Source organism: Aphelocoma coerulescens, chromosome 7 (assembly GCF_041296385.1).
Source record: "Aphelocoma coerulescens isolate FSJ_1873_10779 chromosome 7, UR_Acoe_1.0, whole genome shotgun sequence".
Lineage (NCBI taxonomy): Eukaryota > Metazoa > Chordata > Aves > Passeriformes > Corvidae > Aphelocoma > Aphelocoma coerulescens.
Genome location: NC_091021.1, coordinates 22,711,424 through 22,726,993, shown reverse-complemented (window position 1 = coordinate 22,726,993; position 15,570 = coordinate 22,711,424). Strand labels below are relative to the sequence as shown.

The window sequence follows — 15,570 nt, the reverse complement described above, 5'->3', positions numbered from 1 at the left end:
GCAGACCGCAGAGAAAACTGCTGAGGGCTGGCACTGACACGCAGGGTCTGCCTCCCGCCGGATCCCGGGCTGTGCTTCGTGCTGCCGTGTCGCAGTCTCTTGTGCTCAGCCGTGGAGCTGGTGATCTGGGGGTTATTGTTTTCTGAGGGGGACGCGGAGCACCCGCTCCTCGGAGCACCGTGTGGCTGCACAGGGGCGGCTGGGCAGCCTTTGCCGTGCCAGTAGGAAAGAGATCAGTTGATGGGGGACTTTTTCTTGCCAGGCCCCCAAACACAGGGTTGCAGACACACAGAAGGTTTAAGTGTGGGTGTCGATCTCGATCTCATACTGAGATTCTGTTTGTGAGTGGTGGTTCCTGCCTTGCACAGAAAATCTGTCTGGGGCAGGGAAAAGTCTCTCATGTACATACACAAGTGTCTGACTGTGCGTACACATCCCTGTCAACACACTGCATAGGTCTGTAGAGGCTTTGCTGCTCCTGAAATGGCTGTGTGTTAGCACAGTGAGCTGCACAACATTGACAAAGCTTGAAAGAGACAAGTCTCAGCTGCTGCAGGTTGATGAGATGCGCTCGTGTCAAGCCCGTTTTTCATAGGGTCTGTTCCCATCATCTGTTGACGTGGTCCATTTTGCAATCAGGTGGCAGGTTGCTACACAGTATGAGGCTATCTCTGGCATCTTCTTTCTCCTTGTGGCAGGGACAGTTTTTCCTGTTGCTTTCTGGATCCCTTTTATGAATCCTACTTCCTATTACTTGCTGCTCTCTTAGTTTCTGACAGTGAAGTAGAAGGTCCTGTTGCTTTCACTGACAGACTAGCTGTCGAGTTCCTTTCTGTAGAGAGACAAAAAAGTGTAAACCCAGTTTCTGTCTGCAGTTCATGACAGTGATTCCATGAAAGGCTCAGTCCTCAGTGTTTCACACCAGTGCAGTAGCCTTCAGTCAGCAGCAGTCTCCCCCTTGCTCGTACCTTGCTGGCCTGTGTGCTGGTCTCACTTTGTCAACCTGTGTTGTCTCTGTGCGATGGCCACTGCACAGGGAGTCGGAGGAGTCAGCTTTCAGAAGGCACATGGCAGGATTGCCTTGGGCTGTCTGGCTTTAAATTTTGTTTCTCCGGGGCTGTGCCCAGGAAAAAAAAAGGCTACTGCTGTAGTTGAGACGACCAAAGAAGATAGTATTTCTTGTGTGCTGATGAGGGGACAATTGTCCCTTGTTCCCTCAGGAACTGCCCTGGTGCAGTACCTCTCTGCAGAGCTGCAGGTCCCTGCCTGTAGAGCTGTAGATCAGTGCTTTTGCTTGCTAAGGTCGTGTCCTGGTTCCCACCTCCATTTACTATAGCTAACTGGTTCAATTGTGTTTGCTTCAAGTGGGGAAGGGAGACTTCTCTACTCTATGTGATATATATATATGTGGCATATCATCTACCTCAGTCCTCTATTACTCTTGCTGCTGAGAGGCCCTGCGCAGCTCAACAATGCAACATTGCTTTCCTGCTGCAACGATGGCAAAGACACAGCTCCTTCAGGATTTCTGGGTTCTGGTGATGTTTTCTCTGTGGTCAGGCAATAAAGCATTTGTATGTGCTGTGGCAGTCTCAGCCTAGCTCATGTCCAGGGCACTGCATTGTGGTAAGGCAGACATGCCTTTTGCGTGCTGGGATTCTTGTACCTGGAGTCAGGGTAGAGTTTAGGAAGCAGGAATAGGTGCTAACTAATCGGTGCTAAGGTCTGTTAGTCTGGGAGGTAGTGTTGTGACATACCTTTAGAGGATTTCTGTTCTGGGGATCAATCCTCATCTTGACTGGAAACAAACAGAACAGATGAATACAGTCTTTTCCCAAGTGTTGTCTCAGTTCAGTGGGTTCTGGGTATGAAGAAAAAGGCTTCTAGCAGAGCTTGTTTCCTTCTGGGGAAGGAAAGAGCTTGTTTAGTCTGGGGGCTTTGGTATGTGCAACAGAGTTAATTTTTTTCTTTTTTTGTGAAACTGTAACCCACTATATATTTTATTGTTATTTCTAGTAAGAAGATGCGAATGTAGTCCTTAATTAATTTTATCTTCTAATGGTGCTCAGAGATTGTAAAGCCTCAAATTTTCCACCAAAATCCCACAGTCTGTACAAAGCAGAATCTACTTTTAATCTAGTGTTAGTCATGTGTTACTGATTTATTATGCAAGCTTTTAATTGAAAACCCCAATTTCTAGCAATTTGAAAATTAAGACAATACATTATTGCCTGTGGTTCTGAGGAATTAAACAATTTCCCTAGCAGTTTCCTGTCATTTTTTTTGAAAACAGGTCTTATACAGAGACAACAGTCTTGATAGTAGTTGTGCTAATGTTTTTTTTTGCAGTGTGGACAACTTCTGGTTCAAATTATTAGAAATCTATTGCTAACTTACTGTGAGCGCAATATTGTGTAAATAAATGAAAAAGGAAATTGTTCACCTGGAAACAAACTGTTAAACCCACTTTTGGAAATGCAAATATAGTCTTAATTTGTATTGTTCAGTACCTATACTAATATGGTAACAAAATGCAGTTTCTTGTATGCTTTCAGAATCATCTAGTGATTTATTTATCAGTCATCAAGTATGTTTTTTTCACTGATTATTCAGAATGCTTTAAAACAGTTGTGAGTAATTGAAAGATTCCTGAGGAGTCATCATTTGTTTACAGAACAGGGGGAACAATCTGCAGACCTTTACAAAGATCTTCTGTTGGTTTCTTAGCAAAGAACTAAGTATTGCCAGTTTGTTTGTGTACATGTATACCTGATTGCTTGTAAATTATTTTGAAAATTGTTGCTTTATTGTGACTTTATTGGCAATTTATTCATAGCACAAATTGTTCATGTTTGTTCCTGTACATTCTGGATGTCTCATATGCAAGTCAAAATTGGCTTTTACAATAGGGTTGTTATTTGGTAGAGGTTTGAATATTTTGGCTATAAGGAGGATGTATAGACAAAGTACAGATATTTTTGCTAACTGTGTTTATGTTTGGCATGTTGTTTTCCTGTGTTTTCTGAAGGTAGCAGTAAAACCCATGTATGGAAGTGAAACTGACTTTTCCTTCCTAAGTTCATGTTCTCTCACCCTCCTCATTCACTCTTAAATCCTTGTTGTATTTATTTTTTAATTTATTGTTCAAATCTGGTAGATACAAGGCCTTAAAGCATGACATTGCTGAGCTATATGTGGATACTGCATATGCATGCACTGTAGTTATGATATGTATGCTCTAGGTAAGACAGTGTTTGTATCAAGTGCACAATGGCACGCAGCTATTGCTACTTAGGACTCCATATGTGGGAGAATGGTATAGCAAGATCTTGGGAAGTAACTATTTTTAACGTAGCAGGTGAGTGTGGGAAGATGCTCACACTAACAGGCCAAATTCTTTTGCTTTTGTTAATGCTGAGTGGGACCTCGGATGAGACTTGCAGATTAAATGTATTGCTCATTGTGAGAAGGGGTGTCAGAGCCTTACCCCATGGTTTGTATAACAGTACTCATTCCCAGCTCACTTCTCCAGCATTATAGCAACACTTAAGTTTATGGAGACTACAGGAATGTTGTGATACTTCTGGAAAAGTATAGAGGCCATATTACATTTTCAAGACAAGAGTGCTGAGATAATGGCACCATTGAAAAGAAAATCCTAAAACTTAATTGTAAGTATAAATTTGGGATTGAATTTCTGCTCTTGGTATTTTCTTTTTTACTGCCTGATTCCAAGTTCTAAATGAAAAGAAAAAACCCCCAACTTTTCCCAGCAAATGCTAAAAGGAAGTGAAGTAACAGTCACAATCAGATATTTGTTAAAGCCCCCCAACTTCTCCTTATATTTTCTAGTGGCACAGTTAAAAAAAGATACATCTGGATCATATGGTGTGCTCTGGTGTTTCTGTTTAAGAATAATTGACAGCCTGAGACATTTGCACAGAAATAAAAAAGTATGACTACTGTGTGGAAATCATCCCACTTCGATGGATCTATGTCTTGTTTGATTTCTTCCCACAAATCCTGCTTGTTAAATATATGCTTTCAATTTCTTCCGCTAATAGTTGTATCTTCTCTCTACTTTTTCACTTGGAAAAAATTTAGGATGAATTCTAAAATAAAATGCTTCCACTGACATCTTTTAATGCTTCTTAAATAAGTAATGTGTACAGTTTCAATGGATGAAAGGGTTTAAGCAGGTGAGGGAATACTTAATCCCCTGTGAAGCATCTTAGACAATTAGTTGTGTGTCTGATACGAGAAGAGAAAACCATAGGCATTGCACGTTCCTTTCATACGTTCAGGTCTGCTTTGTAAAAAACCCAAACTAGTAAGGAATCATATCCATGTGACTCCTTTTGCAATAATAATGCCATTTTGATGCCATACAAATTGATGGAGTGTCAGATATGTTCACACAGTTTTCAGTGTTGGTGTAGTTTAAAAGTTCTTATGAAAAATAAGCATACCATATTTAAAGATCATTAAAATCCACCCTTGTTCTAAGGTTGTTTATTAGGATAGGCAAGGTGAAAGTTGGAATAGATGATACAGGCTATTGCTAGAAATAGAATAAATGTCTTGGGGAAAAAAAGAAGTTGCAGAGTGAAATGAGGGTAAATGAGGAGTTTTGTGCAAACTTGGAGAATCGAGGGCATTATGGCTGACTGGTGTGAAAGGTAAAAGGGAGCTGACTAAATTTCATGGGCAAAGAATTCTAGGGACAGAAGCAGAAAAAACAGGGCTTTTGCCTCCTTGTACAGCAGGCACAAAATAGTACCTTGAATCCTGAGTCTTCTGTGTCTTTGCTGATTTACCTCTTTTCCTACATAGATCCTTTCCACTTTGTTTAATTAGGTATTTACAAGACATTGCAAAGTTTATAAATAAATATTGAAATTCAGTGGAGATGTGCAAGATAAGGTCAAGATTTGCAAGATCTCAATTTTAATCAAAGAGACCAGGAACTTGCTGCAAAAAAACTGGCGCAGTAACATTTTTAGGAGAAATGAAGTCTGCAAGTTACATGAGCTAGTATTTGGCATTTGTAAGGTATCAGTTGATTAGTGCAGTACTATATGTGTGTTTTGAGAAAAGATTAGCAGTTGTAGAACAATTCAAGAAAAACAAAAATGAGCATGGGCCTAAAAGTATGAAAGAACATTTGAAGAAACTGGGATTTGTTAGCCTGGAGACTCACATTTGGTATGTAAAACTGCTACAAAAAGAGTCAGTTTCTTATATCTGTACTGAATTGGAAGCAAGGGAAAGGTTATGGGACAATATTAAAAGCATGTTAAGGAGAGCTGTCTAACGCTGAGAGTAATGTAGTAATGGAACAAATTGTCTGGTATGTTTGTGGAATCTATTACCCATCTGTAGGAATAGGTGAGACAATTATTGCTGCTTTAGAGCTGAGTAATGGACTAGGAGACCTCACAAGATCTCTTCCAGTCCTATCATTCTGTGAAAGGACCTCACTTTTGTCTTTTTGGCACAAGTATGTTATAGATGGATGACAGATTAAGTGCAAACTGAGGAGAAAGAAGTAGTTTATATGGATTATAGATGTTGATAACCTCAGTTATGTCCACCTAAATAGAGAATTTACTATAAATATATACATGTACTATATTCAGAGTATCTTGCAATGATAGATGCTCACTGTTCATCCATTTTGTTGCAAGCAGGTTTTAAAACCATACAAAAATAAAAAATGCAACATTATTTACTAATTTGTATTTTCAAAGTGCCAAGCTAAAATGTGGATTTTTGAGCCTTTCTGGAACCCTCTTGACTTTTTTAAAGAGTGTAGGACTCTGTCTGCATCAGTGGGGCTCCAAGAAGTTCCAGCACAAGTTTCCCTGGGAGCAATTACTTTGTAGCTGTTGCACTCAAAAATGCCAGGAAAATATTGCACACTTGTGTAGTTTTTTGGAGAGAGATGATAATTTTGCACCTTTTTCTGGAGGCTTTTATTAAGAGTAGTCAAAATGCTATAAATTAAAAATACCCTTGATCTGAAGCCACTATTCTGAAGAATAGCTACTGATACCAGGCCCTAGCAATTGCACTTGATGTTCTCATAGTTTCATTCATAGTCACTGAAACTATGTGAAGATGGAAAAAAGACCCAACCCTGCTATTAGAGCCTGGCAAGAATAGAAAATAGATTCTTAAACTGTAATTGGTCTGGCAAAAAATGTCATTAAAGTCAAGAGCCAGGTCTTTTTTGGAGAGAAGATGGTATGAATGGGCACAGGGCTTTAGAAGTGACCATAAGCAAGAATGTAATTTCATGTCAAATCTGAAAACTTTTAAATTCTGAATACCATTGAAAACTTTGTGGTGATTGTGTGGTATCTAGGATGTTCATAGTGTTGTAAATATGAATAGGAAGTAAAGGCACAATGAGGGAGACTGTGTGTAAATTTTAAGTGCTATAGGTTTTTTTTCAATGGTACTGACTGGTCATCTTCATGTTTTTTTCTCTATAAAATCAAAGAAAGCATACACAGGGGAATAAAAACTTCAGGATTGTTTTTCCTCTTAAGCATTTTAATTTTGGGGTTTAGGAAAATGCTACTGGTAAGTTTGAATAATTAGATTTATGGTTGTAGAATGCAAATTAGAAATGAAAAAGGGATGCATCGTATTGATGTGCTTAGTGTTTGTAAGGGTAAGTAAAATTTTCAGTTTTGTGGTTTTTTAGTGGACTGAAACATCAAGCTTCTGAATACGAAGGTGAGTCTATGTAATTCTTTAAAGCTATATTTATGTCGTAAAGTGAAGCAGAAAAAAAATGTGATTCCAGTATAAGATCTCCATTGGACCAATGATGCAATTGATAAATTTGTGCTAGAGTGTATCTCTAGAAAGAGGATTTTGGTTTCAACACCCATCCATCTATCCATCTGTTTATCTGTATCTTTGGAGCCAAACATCAACTCAGTCAGTCACTTTGTTAAATTTCCTCCCAAAGTAAGATAGGAATTTTTTTAAAAATTTTTAAATTTGGAAATGTATACTGAAAACATACAGGAAGGTATGAAAGCTTTTTATTTGGAATTAAGCAGGATAATGATGTCTCAAACCTGCTCAAGTAAGTTGCCAGAAATCCTGTGTGATGATCAGTGAAGTCTAATGGCAGATCTAGAAATGTGCATCTTTTTTCAAGGCCAAACTCAGTAGAATTGAAGACATCATTCTCATTCTTGTTTATTTAGGTGGTCTGCCAATCTTATAAGACAAAGTCCGCTACAGCAACTGTAAAAAAAAATTCAACCTTGGTCTTTTAGTTAAATCAGTAAATTATATGTTCTGCTAAATGTAGGAAGTTGATACTTTTTATTTGAACTGCAGCTAAGTGATGGTAATGATGAGAATTGGAACGGCATGTATTAGCCACTTACTGCTCTGGAGATTTGTTCTTTACCTTGGGACTCAGGGTTGAGCTTATAGGTGCACTGTTCCAAGGGCTGCTAAATAACCATGCAGGAGTGGTTGAACCACTGGTAGTCCTTATTAATAAAAAAATTTCTCACCTGTTCTATCCAAGTGGGTAATGGATAAAGTTTGTTATTATCTACTAAGAATGCAGAAATGAGATTGCACAACCGGCACCTCAAGTATATTGACGCAAAATTGAAAAAATTTCAAGTTTATGATCTAAGAATTCATAAGGAAGAAGATATATTCTCCTGCTATACTCTGTAGTATGAAGAATGTAACAAAAATTAGAATTTCCTGTTGCTTGTGGAATAGTGGGCATTCATTTACCTTTAAATTCATGAAAATGTGGATAACCTGTATCCATTTTCCTAAAATGCTTTAAGCATTTCTTTTAATCATTTTTGTGACCTATTTAAGTAGTTACCAAAATAGAACCAGAGTGTCCCAGAACAGTACATTATCATGCCAGCAGAAGGGATATTATATGTATTGGTATTTAAAAGAATTTATGGAATAAAATTAGTTCCCTTCTGCCCCCTCATCCCCAAGTCTGTGCAGCAGTTGCTGCCAGCCATCTTAATGCTGTTCCTCAGAAACAACTTGGTTTCCAGTTCTTTTGAGACTATTGCTACTTCATTTGAGACTTGTGTATGTTTCCAAGGTATCATCACCAAGACAAATCTTCATGCAGTGTCTGCAAGTCTGCTCTGTGCTGAGATTTCAGCACACTTTACTTTTTTTGGGTAAATTTCATAACTTGGATTGTAACCCATATTATCCAGCTCCTTGAATTAGTGTTATCTTTTCACTTTATTTGAAGAGAAGAAATGCTCAAACATAAGACTTGACTGACTAATTGTGTTTTAGAAAGCTTTCACTTTATTATGTTCTTCTACTTTATGACTGTGCTATAGTGAAATACTTAACTATGTCCACTTGTTTTTGTTGCAACCTTTTAATAGCTTTTGAAACTAAATGTAGCAATGAGCTGCTGTCATACTCATAAAGCCGTGTTTCATACTCATCTGAGAATCTTCTCATGAAAATTCTAAAAATAGGTGAATTTCACGTCTTTTTTTGGGAGAAGCATCTGAATGATTTCAGATTAGGTGAATATGCTCTCAAAAATAGCATTGAGCAGTGCAGAAGCCTTCATGCTTATCCTCACCAATTTCAGCAAAAGGATTTTTTTCTGTAGCGATCTGTCTGGATTTCCCCATCAACATCAAATGTGCCTCTTGCTTTTGGAATAACCCCCCACCCCCAGTCCTCATCTTGTAGGGGAATGAATTGAGAAAAACCCTGCTGTGGAGTCAGCCCTGAAAACTCATGTAACTCACATGATTTTGTCTAAAACAATGTAGGCAGAAGAAGACTTTTGAAGGATCTTTTAAAGAAAAAGCCACATTCAGCTTTAGAGAGGATGAAATGTTTTTCAGTGATCTATAGTTTGTGTAGTTTGATTGTGTTCATTTCACTTTGTCTTACCTAAAAGTTCAGGGCTTTGTGTGTGTTGTATCTGAATTGATTTACTTTGGCCAGCAAATACATAAACATTTTTTTCTATTTGCCCACCCATAACCCCAGGTAGATGAGAGGTTTCTAAATGTTAGCCAGTATTGCCCAGAACAACACAACTGCAGTTGCCTCTGGAGTGAAGGCCAACTGAGAAGAAACAAGTAACTCTCCACTGAATATTTGTGAACTAGGATTTGTTTCCCCCAATTCTCTGTCCAGTGCTGGCCAAATTTGGGCAAAACCAACAGAAGCAGCAAAGCCCTTTTTGCCTTGAAAAATATCAAGCTGCTGAAGAATGTGCATGCATTACCAGGGAGTGCTGCTGAGAAGCCAGCTTGTGGAGGACAAGAGATGTTTTTGAGAACTGGTATCTCCCCTGATGAGGGGTTTGCCTTGACTAGCTTCTGCCACAGAATCTGTGTTCCATTAGCAGATATGATGGGATTGTACATGGTAGGAGGATTAGAGCTTGCAAACCCCAATACTTTACACCCAAACAACACCAAATCCCAAAGCTACCTTACCCTGCCTCCTCCCCCCAAATTTCTCCATAAATGTGAAACTTGTTAATATATGTATGTCTATGAAAAATGTTAAGCTGGAGAGAACAAATAGAACTTCGTAAAAGAGTCTTTTGAAGAAAAAGATGGAAATATTGAAGGCATCTAATCAAAGTTATTACCAAAACATGTGAACGTGCAAATGTGTAAAACCTGACTAAATTTTTTTGTTTATTCTTCTGTGAGTGATTCAGACTTGCACAATCCAGTCTGTTACACATTCATATGACTTATATGTCTTGTGTAGTTCAACACAAAGAATGTAGGTTTTGATGATGCATCCAATGTAGGATCTGAGAAAGTGCTGGGAAAATATTGTTCTTGCTCTGAAATAATTTTTTAAAAAATCTAAAACTGTAGAAGTTATGATTCCAAAAGTGGTCTGGCATTAAGACAAGCTCATCATGTACAAAATCTGAGTAGTGTTTCAATGGCAATATTAGAAATAGGTATCTCTGCAAAACCAATTCTTGGTCACTCTTAAACTACTAAAATTGCTAACTATGACACTCATCAAAAGTTATTAACTGTTTCATGTTTATTTGTTTGTATCTGTCTTCTCCCTTGAATTGCATAAAAAAGGATGGCTGTACAAAAAAACCTGCTGCAAGGTAGACAGAACCAGAGCCTTCTCTTTAAGTCCCTTAGTTGTCTGTGCTGACCTTGCATAAATGCAAGGTAGTTTTACCCTTGAGAAGATTGGGCTAATCTGCTTTGTGCTTGGCATCCCACAGGAATAAACAGAGTAAGAACAAAGAATATTAAAGCATGGATAAGATGCTGCAAAAACTTTAGGTGGTTGTATTTTATGCTATTTGTTTAGGAAAAAAATTGTGTGAACTTTTTGGGATGAAGAGTGTGGTTTCCTTCTGAGTGGATGCAGGGTCTGTCACTCACTGGTCCTGGTCCGTGACTGGCCTATTCAGGGGCTAGGACAGTACACAGATGAGCAACAAGTCTGTTTAGTAGCATGATTGCAAACAAATACATCTCTGACCATACAAAAATCTTCTTATTTTCTCTAAGTTTGTTACTCTCCCGACTGCTTGTGGAAATTACTGAGCTATTATAGCCTAACCATTATGACTGTAATCACATAAAGTGTTTGCTCTAAGAGTTCTAGTAATAATAGTTCTAAATTGTGAATGGACAGAATTAAAAATACCTCTCCATTTCTACTTTTTTTTTAGAATAAGAAACTTCTAATTTGCATGCACAACAAATAGCAAATTTTATGGATTAGGGCAAGTGCATTTTTATGGATATGAAAAAAATTTCTAGAGGATTATGATTTATCTTGTTCAAATACTACAACGCAGAGACTTTTATTCTATCTGCTATACTTTCACCTTTGAGTCTTAAATTTTTCATTTCACAGTGATTGCAAAAATAATTGTTTATATAGTGCTTCCATTATGCATATTTATTAAAAAGTAAAAAAGTCATTAAAATACGTCTGAAAAAATTGTCTTGAGCAAAAAAAAAAAGAAACGGTAGATGGTATCTGCAAACTGTAATATCATAATTTTAATGCTTTTCAGTTATAGTACAGTTTTTAAAACTCATTCCTAAGACTGGGTCTATTTATTCTACTGATACATTTTATATAGGAAAATAATACCAATTTATAGTTGTTATGAGTTATTTACTTCTTCTTTAGTTTGCTTTTTTTTTAACAGTCCTTAATGAACTGATTATTTTCCTACTAACATTTGATATTTCTCCAGCAGGCTTTTCTTGTATATTTAGAAAGGATGCATTTTCTGTGTCTGTAAATGCAGATATGAAAATACATTTCATTCTAATGGAAATCCTTTTTAAAATTTCTTCCTGGTGACAAATAAACAATTTGATTGAATGGTTTCAGCTTTCAAGAAATACAAGGCCAAATAATTTTTCCTAATACTGTGGTTTAGTACTTGTCGTACTCCATTTCACAGAACGATAGAATGGTTTGGATTGGAAGGGACCTTAAAGATCATCTCATTCCAACCCCCTGCCATGGGCAGGGACACCTTCCACTAGATCAGATTGCTCAGGGCCCCATCCAGCTTGGCCTTGAACACTGCCATGAATTGGGCCATCCACAGCTGCTCTGGGCAACCTGCTCCAGTACCTCACATAGAATCAAGGAATTATCTAAACCCAGGATTTGTTCTGAGTTGGCAAGTGCTCAACATTTCCTATTGACCAAACTTCTTCAAGGCACTGAAATCACACTGAGATTTATTACAATATTTTAAGCCTTAAAGCAGCTTCCAACAAGTGTTAGAAATGGTTGTAGAATTTAAAAAAAAGGAAAAAAAAAGAAAAAAATATGTCTTTTTCCTTTACTTGGAATGGGAAGATGTCTCAATCCACTGTCAGCAGCATGATGCCTTTACAAAGTCTCAATTTTCAAGTGTTTCATTTTTTCATTTTAGATATCCTGGTTGGTAGGGATAGGAATACGGTGATAAAGTTCCTACTATTTGGGACTGCTAAATTACATAAGTGATCCAAGTGTGAATATAATGCTAAGAGCAAGAAATTATAAAGAAAATTTAGTATCAAATCATTATTGTTAACTTCTTTGTTTCTGCTGTAGTCTTGCAATCTTGTAGCTTCAACACCAAGAAAAATCCAATACTCTAGTTATTAATTTGAAAGTTTAAAAAAAAAATAGGCAAGATTTTGGCTGTCATGGAAAATGTGAAAACATCAGTCTTGATAATCCAGAAGGCAAAAATCATCCTATGTGTGCTTCTTTCTGTATCATTTTTTGAGGCAATATCTTGATTTTTAGGCTGTCAGTATCCGTTGTCTGTAACAAACTCGCTGGAGTGATTTTCTGTCTTGTCTAGGATGCTCATTGTTCTCATGTGCCACTTTCCAGTGCTGTGCTCTGCTCAGGCATTTCTTCCTGCTCTTCTGTTTCTTGTGCTGCACACAAGTGCTGGTCTCAGAGTTAAGTGGCTGCTGCTGAGGACTCAATATAAAAAGATGAATAAGAGAGCCTTCTGCACATTGTTTTTTTTTTATTTCTTAAAAAAAAAAAAAAAAAGGAAAAAAGAGAACACTAGATGCTATCTGACCTGTCCACAGCTTTCATGGGGTAGTGACAGTCACCATCTGGCATGGTCTCAGATAAGGTCATTGATGATAGCCCTGAGGGCTGGCAACCTGAGACTGGGCTTTCTCTGGGCTTTCCATTTCAGGACTGTAAAGTCTGGATCAATCAGGATTTCTTGACTAATGGGGAAATAAATTCTGTTCAAATTGAAGCTCTGTAGATTAGGAGTTGTTCTGGAAATGAGGCAATTCAGGAGACAGAGGATGTGATACTGTGAAAAATAAAAATTAAAAAGTGAATACAGAATAAACCCAAACTACTTCATGATAGCAGAAATAGTAATTGATAAATGTTACTGATTTACTAAGTTAAAAATGTGAGAAACTTTTTTGACAAAGTATAGAGTTCAAGTGCAGACATTACGAAGAAGGATATTTTGGAGGCCATGCATGTAAATAGGTTAAAAAGGAATTAGGTAATTGAGTACAATGATCCTAATTCAACAGATGCAATCACCAGCTTAGGAAAACTTTAAACTGCTGATCACCAGAATGAGGGACTGAATACCAGAGGAAAGACCCTGTACTAGTTCCCTTTTTTCCTTTGTACAATAAGAGCCAAATAGTGGGGTAACCTGAGGCAAGAGACTGGATTTCAGAGATTTCTGTGGTTCTGCTTTTGTTTTCCTTCCTGGAGTCTATGAAATAGGGTTTGTCTTTGTTAGCTTTGCAGGGATGGGTTATCTCTCAGATGGTTCTGTCTAAAAGGAGATAATTCTCTTTGGTCTTACCACTGACTCATTTACCTGTAAATGAGATAATTTAAAAACAGCAGGTGATCCAAAATCAGTCTTTACTTTCTTGTGTTGAAGAGTTAATTTTATTTCTGATCAGTTACATTTTTTTATTTGATTGTATATTTCAGGAGAAAGATGTTCCTGATTGAGAGGTCCCAAACATAGGAAAATGCAGAACCTGTTGAATGTTTTAGTAGTGAGCAGCAGTGACCTGGGAGAGGTCAGTCAGACTGTGTTCTTGCTCAATTCAGTAGCAAAGGAAGAGGAGCACTGGTCTGCTCTACATGTGCATTCACATTTTCGTACAAGCAAATGAGACAGCTGTGTGTGGATGTCTTCATGGGTTTGTGAACCCATTGTCCTTCCCCAAAGCACCTCCCTTTGCTGAATTTTGGGAGTTTTGTTAAAGGTTGTTATCACAGATCTGATCTTTGAAAAATGCAGGTTGCTTTCAAGAAGGTTCTATGATCATTGTGAGTGTGCTGCCCAGCAATTTGTAGGTTTCACCTCTGACAGGACTTGCTTTGTATAATAAATAAAATACTTGCTTTTTACAGTGGGCGAATAGTTGTTTATTCTTTTACAGATTCAGTTTTGAGCTTCAGAGGAGGGCACAAGGCTGCCACTGAGCCAGGAAGAGTTGCTGAAGGAGCTGATGATGGATGCCAAGAGCTTTCACTTTAATTGTATTAATGTCAGACTATGTCCCTGGATTTTGCTGGGGCCAGCTGTGTGTAATTCAGCTGATGGGCCCTAGATGGTGTCTGGCTTGTCTCTGCTGCTCTCTGCACTTCCCTCGTGTCTTCGTTGTGAGCTTGCTTGGCAAGTGAGGAGAGGAGAGGGCATTGCATGCATGGTGACAGCACACGGCTCTTGTGATGTGAAACCAATTTTGTAGAGTTTCTGGGAGTTAGGAAATTTGTTAGTTTCGAAGATCCCCACTAATTTTGGTGCTTCAGTATTTGGATACTGAAACGGCTAAATGTTGGTCTTCTGTTACTCTGCAGTTTTATGTAAGAGCATCCTGGTCTGTAATATCAAGCAATATAGTCATGCATGCTCTTAGAAAGATCTGTTGTTCAGATGCATAAACACTTAATACGTTGGAAAATCAGCAATTGCTTTATGTATCATTTTGACAGTAACACTGCATGCAAAAATATATCTTCAGATGGATCAGAATAGATGCAAAGCCAGGTTTCTAATTTACACCACTGCAAATATTAAAAAATTGAAAATGATGTAAGAATACTTAAATTATTTAAAACAGTGTTCAGAGATGCTAGAATAAAAGTGGAATGCTCGTATCTGTAGTAAGGTGATGTTCATGAAATGTTTTCCTTGCAGGACAGGATAAAACTGGATTCTGTGTTGAAACATTCATAAGAAAAGCTAATAAAATATTTTCTGTGTCAGGATTAAGGAATTACGTTTTCAGTTTTGGATTGTGTTTTGCGGAGAAATAAAGCTTGAATTCTATTTTAAAGGTTAATTTTCGGGTTTGGAAGTTTGGGCTTAAAATCTCAAATATTTTACCAGTATTTTGATCTCAGTCTCTAGGTTTTGGATCTGACCTATAATGAAGAAATGACCAGATACAGAAGTTTTTTTTGAATATTTGTATATTTTTTGTTTAATGAAACTGTAAGACTTGACAGATTTTATTTAGGACGGTGCAGTGCATTGTAACACAACTGAAACCAATGAAGTTGCCTAAGATTAATATTAAAAGCTAAAAATAGGATTTCTCTCTCTCTGGAGTATTTCTGTAGTAGTTTTACAGTCTACACAAACATATATTAGCATCTTGTTTTCATATGCAAACATCTTCATCCTTTTCTTTTTGTTTTCTGTTTTTGTCCATTTCTTTGGTTCTCTCTTTGTCCATTGTGCCCCACCAACATGAGCAGATTATAACTTGGCATGACTGTGTATATGGTTCTGTGCAAAACTGGTTTTTGAATCCTGTCAGCTGAGAGCAACAGTGGCAGCAACCTGAAATTAACTTAGAGACTCAGGATCCTAATCACTGGGTGTCCTGGGTTGAGGTGTATTCTATTACCATCCTCATGAGCTGTTGAAATCAGGTGGGGCAGTGTTTTCCTTGCCTCCTCCCCCCAGACTATCTTTCTGTTAATGGCCCATCATTGTCCTGCTGCATGACTCAGAGATAACTCCCTCCGGACTATCTT

The 15,570-nt window shown here is 37.7% G+C and overlaps 1 long non-coding RNA gene across 1 annotated transcript in view; it reads left to right on the top strand.

The window, feature by feature from the left end:
• Positions 1–14,884, top strand: part of LOC138113031 (uncharacterized) — a 40,105-nt gene extending 25,221 nt beyond the window's left edge. Inside the window, exon 3 of the long non-coding RNA XR_011151980.1 lies at positions 13,965–14,884. This is a non-coding gene — a long non-coding RNA (uncharacterized lncRNA). The remainder of the gene's footprint in view (positions 1–13,964) is intronic.
• The last annotated feature ends 686 nt before the right edge of the window (positions 14,885–15,570 follow it).